The sequence below is a fragment of the Haliotis rubra genome, unplaced genomic scaffold (genome assembly GCF_003918875.1).
Source record: "Haliotis rubra isolate DU_JTF1 unplaced genomic scaffold, ASM391887v1 Scf31, whole genome shotgun sequence".
Classification (NCBI taxonomy): Eukaryota; Metazoa; Mollusca; class Gastropoda; order Lepetellida; family Haliotidae; genus Haliotis; species Haliotis rubra.
The window spans coordinates 3,535,254-3,544,453 of NW_025766980.1; positions in this window are offsets into that span (position 1 = coordinate 3,535,254).

Genomic DNA, 9,200 nt, shown 5'->3' on the forward strand with positions numbered 1-9,200 from the left:
AAGACCTGGGTTCGATTCTCCTCATGTCTACAATTATGTGAAACCCATTTCTGGTGTTCCCGGCTGTGATGTTGCTGGAATATTGCCAAAAGCGGCGTAACACTAAACTCACCCACTCACCATCTTCGGCTTGTTATGGTCATTTATCAAACTATTACATTAACAATCCTGACAGGAACATTCCTGTGTGTTAATTTTGTTGTTTGTTTGTTGTTTAACGCAAAACTCAGTAATATTCAAGCTATATGTAAATAATCGTGTTTGGACCATACAATCCAGTGATCATTAGCATGAGTATCGATCTACGCAATCGGCATACGATGACATGTGTGAACCAAGTCAGGAAGCCTGGCCACCCGATTCCGTTAGTCGCCTTACTAACAGTGGTTACTGAACATTTATTCTAACTCGGTTTGATTAAAGAAATACATCATTGTTGAATATGATAGACATAATATATAGTATGACCAGAAATTATTGAGAATTTTAGGAATATGTTTAATTGGATTTCTGGTATAAACAACCTTGACCAGCTATCCAGTGCTTGGTTTCATTCAAGAGAGACAACTCCGTTAATCCTTTTTCATTAGTTTGTGAAGAGTTATCCCCCTTTGTTTACTTGCTAGCAGACGACCTTTTCAGTGATCCTCAGTATGGATGATTTAGAGAAGAGGAAGTTGATTTTAGAGTATTATAACAAGGGCATCAGATCAGCTAAAGTGATTCAAGTAGAACAGGCATCCCTTTGTCCACTGTTTATCGTGTTTTGAAAAATATTGCAAATGGATATGGCATTAAGCATCAGGGAGGCGCAGGTAAGCCCAGAAAATTGACTGTCGGTGACAGGAGGCGGCTTGGTATTCTGGTTTCTAAAAAACAAACGAAGGAGTTTAGAAAACTTAAGGCTGGATATGATTGAAAGAGGAGCTGTGGCTGTCTGTAAGGAGACAATTAGAACTGAGCTGCATGCAATGGGTTGGCAGAAAAGTCGAGGAATTCCATCACCGATCATGAAACCTGAACAAAAGGAGCGAAGGTTGAACTGGTGCTTACAGCATATAGATTTTAACTGGGACAATGTGATTTTGTCAGATGAAAGTTCTGTGTGGCTGTTTCCTAATACACTGAAATTCTGGACCAAACAAACTGAAAAACCTTTGTATCAGCGCCCAAAGTACAGTCCGAAATTTAACGTGTGGGGTGGCATATCTGTGTTAGGGGCAACGCCCCTCTGTGTATTTGAAGGGAATATGAACAGTGAGCGGTACACAGATATTCTCGAGGGACATTTACTTCCATCCGCTCACGTGTTCTATGGAAATTGTTGGATTTCCAGCAGGACAACGACCTAAAACATCGTTCAAAGCATTCACAGGCCTGGTTTCGGACCCAAAATATTACATTGTTAGATTGGCCAAGCTATAGCCCTGACCTAAATCCAATAGAAAATGTTTGGGGACTTATGAAGGAAAGTGTCAATAAGAAAAATCTGACAAATATTGCTGAAATGAAAGAAGAGGTGGTCCGATATTGATACAGCATTGACCACGACTTTCTAACTTCTTTGATCAGTAGTATGCCCCGCCGCATTGAAGCCTGCATTGCTGCCCATGGTGACTTGACAAAATATCAACTGTTCACCTGTCTTTGAATCTGGAGTTATGTTCTGCTAATATTCACATTTAATTCGTGTGTAATGAGTGAAAAAAATATAAAAATTACAATCTTTAAATTCTCAATAATTTCTGGTTGTACTGTATTATGGAGTTATCACAGATTCATGCACCTTATTCTCCAATTATCCATACTGTTTATATGAGGGAAGAAGAAACTTTATGTTGCCGTTGTGAATTGAGTGTTTTATACCAAGGAGTTTTATGGCACTTATATGCATCTGCAAATATTTCCGTCTTTTACATTAAGCTTATGCACTGAGACAAGGTTGTAAACTAAGCCTCTTATTGTTTTGTTTCTATTTTCTATATTTTTTATTGGTTTATTTTATGTTTCAAGATTTATATGTAAATTATTCAAAGAAATATGCGTCAAAAATACACAGAATGCAATTGTTCCCTATTGTTTTACATATGATTGTTTACTGCTTACTGACATTGTCATTCTAGCATCTAATATTGTAATGTGATTATGAACACAGCTATACATGCAGATAACAAGAATGGCTATTTTTTTACCTATTTGAGCTCTTAACGGAGGGCTGTGGCAATAATCATGTGTGTAATGGAAGAGTGTGATCTACAAAAATGTTTGCCATAAGAGAGAAAGTTACATTTATTGGCTTGTACAAAAAGTCCTAAATGTGAGCAAAAATATCATATATTGTTTACAAATGCTATCCTTACTGTTACTAAGTTTGCATTTTGCATAAAATAACACGTAAGTTTCAAACAAGCAATACCACACAGGTATTAGAGTACATTCAAGTATTTTCACAAAGTCGATAATATTACACAGGGCACAAATGTTGGAAATTGGATATATTGATTATCAGGAAATACACAGCTGTTTCGGGAACTAAAAATTATTAAACGCATCTCTGTTGATCTTTTAACAGAAGTGGAATTCTGTATAAACATGCCTTCCAACCAAAAGTGTACACAGAACATAAAACACAATTTTTTAAAATCGGAGAGTTATTTACTTTTTACTGTAAGTTGGTGACCGTATCGTTCAGCATTTGTTTTTATCAAAACGTCAACACTTAAAGAATAAGCGTCACGAAACATATTCCAGTGCGCATGAAATAGTAATGAAAATGACGGAAATTAGATTACTGAAAATTGATAAGACCAAGCCTTCGCGAAAAGTGTAAACAAGTTCTCATTCACCCGTAGCATCAACGTAAAAAGTAGGTCTCTTTAGCCAAACGCCCGTCCCAGATAAGCTTCGTCCAAATACGATGAATTTGATAAACTATGTTTTGTTTGTTATTTAACGTCGCTATCAGCAAGTTTCCATCTACAGCTTGCGGGCTGTAGATAATCGATTTGTGTATGTCCACTATATAACGAAACAGTAGAACATGAATAATATTTTATCTGAATTTGTCCATAGCATTATTATATACGAAACAATACATGCATCCTGTTTATTGTGTTTCCTCTTTTATCCAGCGAATTGCAGCAATGAAGCTCGCCTATATGCCATGTCACGTGACGCGAGCTGTAGGAACAAGCGCAAGTTGATTGTTATATTAAACACATTTAGCACTGCTGTATATGGGTCGGTTGACCAGAATATAAAGCACTACTTGTTTAGCAAGCGAAGTACAAATATACACTCAAGAATTTGTCATCCATAAAATGTGCCTACTTTCTGTAATTGCATCCGACGAATATATACGTCATTAGGAGGTTTTTTTAGTTGTTTTCAGGGTCACACGCCAGTGGCGTTGACGTTTATATTCGGTATGTCCGTAATCGTATCCAACTGACTCGTCATCCCAGGCAGGCTCGATCCTATTGGGCAGAATTATTTCTGTCAGATGATTACACCAATGCTGGGTTCGTCTTCTTTTCATTGATAGATCAAGATACTGCCAATACTTCATAGATCGTCGTAGAGTGTTGTAGAGCGGTGGAATAGCCTAGTGGGTAAAGCGTTCGCTCGTCACGCCGAATACCCGGGTTCGATTCCCCACATGGGTACAATGTGTGAAGCTCATTTCTGGTATCCCCCGCCATGATGTTGGAATATTGTTAAAAGCGGCATAAAGTCATACTCACTCACTCCAGAGTGTTGCGTAGAGCAGAGGATTAATATCAGGCTTATAACGTGACCGAACAGGACCGGAAGGGGCTCAATCATGATTTTGGGTTGGATCAGTAGAGCTGAGAGAACCGGTTTAAAGTTCCTAAAACTTGGCACGATAACTGGCATTACAGTCATGACATGTTGGACTGACTGACTGAGTTTAGTTTTACGCCGCTTTTAGCAATATTCCAGCAATATCACGGCGGGGGACACCAGAAATGGGCTTAACACATTGTGCCCATGTGGGGAATCGAACCCGGGCCTTCGGCGTGACGAGCCAACGCTTTAACCACTAGGCTACCCCACCGCCCTGACATGTTGGATGTGTACGTGAGACAGTATACTGGTACAATCGGACCTTACGTTATCCTCGTGGACGATTACACACAACCTCATCGTGTAAGGGTCGCTGATGTCTTCTGCAGCAGGAGACCATTGTACGCTTGGAGTGGCAGGCCATGTCACAAACACAACACATATGGAAACAGCTGCAGGGTCATGCTCGCAAGACGCGCTCTCCTGGAAAAAACTCTGCAGGAACTCGGCAATGCTGTTTCTAAGAGTTGAGCAGTGACTCTTCCCTACGTGTATATCGTGCATTCATGTTGTACTTGGGCCTGTGGCCTTTATACTGAATACATTATTCTTCTTCATCAAGATATTTATTGGGGGCTTTAAACGGCGGTGCCACATGCATCACATACCCGTGACCGAAAGTTGGGTGTTGTTTTGTCTTAAATTGACTTTGCTTCATCGGGTCATCTTCATTTTTGGTGAGATACACTTATTTCCACGGATATTTCCACGGTTATTGTCCACAAGTTGTTTGTTGGCATTGTGTGTAAAATGACAAAGACATGTTCATAAAACATGTCTTCACGCAATAGTATCTTTGGATGTGTATACAGATGCACACAATCAGCTTATAATCTTTTAAGTCAGTGACCCTAAGACAGCTGAATAATCAACAAATATGCATTGCTTATCTTTAGGCAGAGTGACGTTACGGCGTTCCGTTTTCTTATGCGGGCGGTGTGGTAGCTCGTCACGCTGAAGACCCGGGTTCGATTCCCAACATGGGTACAATGTGTGAAGCCCATTTCTGATGTCCCTCGCAGTGATATTGCTGGAATATTGCTAAAAGCGGCGTCATGTTAATTGTGTTGCGTCTATCGCTTGTTATGCAGATATTTATCCTAGGCATGGGATTGTGGGCTTTACCAAAGTGGTAAACGTGCCAGACCTGTATTGGATTTTCTCCGTCATAAAGAAGAGACGCCGGGATTACTAGATTCCTGTTCAAAAGAAAGAGTAAAACGATATCGATGTATTTAGTAGTCTTTGTACTTATCGACCGAGTACATTGGTCCCGGTTTTTTAACCTGGATACAGCATGTCAATAACACAGTATGTGCAAAACTTGAGGACAAATCATTCGTTTTTTCAGATTTTCGGAAACAGATTTGTTCAACCAGTTTCTTAATTCCAAACAACTAGTCACTCGACCCTATTACCACCAATAATTCACAAAAAAATAAAAAAAAAAAAAAAATAGAAACAACCAACAACTCCCCAAAACCCCAAATATTCACACTTCAGATTACGATTACATGTTATTTTACCAACGATATTTCATCTTGTGAAGAATTACTTTGTTTGAGAGAGTGGAATTATACAAAGATCAGTTGTAAAATGTTTCCTGTGCTTCTAAACATAAAGTAATGTTTTTTTAATGAATTAGAATTGCAATGGTTAGTTATGAGTGTTCAAACAACTAATCTATGCAATCTTTCACAAACACGTGAAGATCCGGGTTAGAATATTGATCTTCAGTAACCCATGCGTGTCGTAAGAGGCGACTAACGGGATCGGGTGGTCAGGCTCGTGACTTGGTTGCTCATGCTGTTGACCACTGAATTGTCTGGTCCAGACTGTTATTTACAGACCGCCGCCATATAGCTGGAATATTGCTGAGTGCAGCGTAAAATTAAACTCACTCACTCACTCACTCATAGATGTTCAACATACAAACTGCGAGTTCAGGCGCTTGAATATGTCAATATCTGATTCTGTAAATACATACACCATCACCTGTCATCTATAACTTGCTGAGCCGCCCCTTGAGAGTCACGCGGTCCGATCCACGACCATGTCATTCCTGGAGAATTTTAAAGATGGTACTTGTTATTACCCTGCCTTTCCGGCAAAAAGGGGATAACACAAGGAGAGGTTTGTATACTGTGAGTGAAATACTTAACTGAAACTGCACTGTGGTATCTGAGAAGACTTGCATTATAATATCAGTATGGACAAGTACACACACACGCACGCACGTACGTATGCATTATAAGTGCCAGAAATGCCATTTTACATGCGCTTCATTTCCCATCACGCCAACTGTATCAACAATTTGTCTTTATCGCGAGTTGCGATCACAGCGTTCGTATACGTGGGGTATTTGATATCAGGTTGCAGTGTATTGCGTTGTGTAACGGATGAAGGGAACATTCCTCAACTTATTACGTGCGCACAGTTTGGAAAGTGGCGTTGAGATCGGTTATCCATCATCCATGTTGCTTTCATTATGCATGACTATTGATGTTAACGTCAAATATGTACATTAATATTCCATCTATATTCGATAACAGAAATACATTTGCCCAGATCAATGTAAATGGCAAAATAAACAGAAAACCTGCCGAAATAACAACTACGCAGTTGATATTGATAACAGCGTATTCAATATTGATCTGTAAGGCATTAACCGACACAATCGGACACGTGGGTTCACAAATTAGGCCGTAAATACTTTTTTTTTTAAATGTGAAAACCTACATTTTAGTATGCAAGAAAATCATGCTGAGTGGGTACACAATCGTTTTCTGCCAATAAATCAATACCTTGTAGACGAAGATGAAATAAACGCACGCTTTGTGTGTAATATTCCAGTAAGAGGGCAGTAGTCAACAACGTCTTCCTAGCGTCTTTTTCAAGATGGCGGCACTTCCGGTCCCGCGATCCAAGGAGGAGGACGAATTTCTGTCAAAGTTGACATGTTGGCTCGCCCTGTGATTCAGAGTAAATCCTCGGACTTTGCTGATGCCCACACTGCCGTCAGATTGACGATGGCGTAGCTTGTAGCCATAGTTTTGGGGTCCTGCCGAGAAAAAAAGTCTGAATGCTGTTGCCCCCTCCCAGTTCATCAGTCAGCTCCCCCAAAGTATCCCCCAGTGGAGGATTGTAGCTTAGTGGCCGGTGAATGTAGATGATGCTGTCCGTATCAAAATAGAGTACACGCCGATCCAAGGGTTTCAAATAGGAATATAGTTTGAGACGGGCTTGTGCTGTCACCCAGGCTGCAATGACCACATTGTGTGCTGGAGGAGGGTCGTGAAATTCTGGCTGAGGTTCGTAAGTGACACAAATGAGGTCCTCGTTAACGATGTGCACATCCTTCACCTGACAACGTTCATCCAGGAGGAGGGCAAAGTACCTCTGAGGGGAACTGATGTATTCAGTCTTGTCAAACCCGACGCGTTGACCAAACCTGCCCCAGTGGTTGTTCAGGCAAGCTTTAGTTAGGGCACGTAGTCCTGTTTTTTTGCGAATGTGAGCAGGATCCAAGGTGACTCCCTCTTTTCGCCGAATGTTCCTGATGTAGGCGTCTGGGTCTGAACAGCCTTCTGGATATCCACTGGCCTCTTGCTTGATCTTGAAGAAGCTGTCTACATACTTGGCAAACAGCCCTCCCTCTTGAGTGTCAGGGTCGTAGGTGGTGAGCGTGTCAAAGTGCCAAGCCTCAAAGATGCGAAGCACTTGATAACCACACTCACGAACGACATACTGAAGCTCCTTGCTGACATACGTGCCAATCCATGCCCGGTCTTCATCCCCGTGAGGGCAGGAAGCACCCAGCTGTTCTTCAGCACAATAATGACACAGAGGAAATAGCAACTTGCCCTGGACGCAGTAAGGAAGAACAGGATGGTAGAGATCGGTGGGTGGTAATACTCGAACAAGTCAGACACTCGAGGATGATCTTTGATCTCGGGATGCCCCATGGGGTAAGTGCCACACTTGCACATGTACAGCGAACAAACATCCACATATTTGATTTCTTCATCTTCCTTGGCTTCGTAGTACAACTTGGTGGCGTTTGTGCGTCCTCCAAAGAAGGCATCTCTGGGATCCAAAGGTTCAGGCATGTAGGCATGAGGCCGTTGCAGTGTGGTCAGGAGCGGTCTCAGATCAGTGTTGTCTTTCTGTTGCTTCAAAAAATCACATTGGGCGATGTCGGGATGTTGGCGTAACACAGCCAGTCGGTACATTGTATGATGGTATCGTTCCCAAGGTGCTGCACCCATGGTACTGTGGGGTACACATCGCCCTGTCTGGTAACAGCGAGTACATCCGTGCCAGAAACAGCCCGAGTATTCGTACACAGTGCGTGTCTCAGCGTCGTAGCCGTCCACCGTGTAGCAACTACCATCAGCACAGTCGAAGCCTACTTATCCGCCATTCCGGGCATGTTGGATGTGGAGGCCAGGGGCGCTGGGGGCGATAACCTTGAGGCGGTATGACGGTGAAGGTGCAGGGTTCCAAAAACAGTTTTCGGAAGGTGAGCATGCAAGCCATTGGTAGAGTCACTGCTTGATAGAAAGGGTCCACGTTGTTTTGTTGGATGAACATGTTGCAGAATACAGCACAGCCTCGACGCAAAATGTCAACATCACTCTGACAGTAAGTCAACAATTCCTCATCCAGATCAAAGACAGCCCCCTCAGCCACCAGTGCGTTGTACCAGGCCAAGAAGCTTGCGTTCGGCAGGAAACATGCTGTCAGGATCGTAGGTAGAAACGGGAGGATAAGGCAGCCTCGACGCAAAATGTCAACATCACTCTGACAGTAAGTCAACAATTCCTCATCCAGATCAAAGACAGCCCCCTCAGCCACCAGTGCGTTGTACCAGGCCAAGAAGCTTGCGTTCGGCAGGAAACATGCTGTCAGGATCGTAGGTAGAAACGGGAGGATAAGGACCCACATAGCCTTGGAGAGCTTCGGTGTTGAAGAAGTGAGGGAAGTAACCTTTCTTGAGTCCCGTCAATGCAAACGTTTTGGAAACTGCTCCAGAGCCATCGTGAGGAAATTGAGTGAATCTGCCCCACGTTCATCTGCAAGACTCCCTCATAGTATGATCTGGGGTGCTTTCACCAGATGTTGATGGAAGTACTGTTTGAGCAAGTGCCCATCATAGCCACGGTAGTTATGTGCAATGACCAAAACGTCATCATCGTCAATGGTAGGGGAAATGTCATCGTCTTCTTTGTCTTGTTCTTCTTCCTCTTCTTGTTCTACATCATCTGGTTCTTGTGATGGTTTGGGTTGTTTGGAGGCATGGCCTGACGGTTGTTGTGAAATTGTTTGTGTAT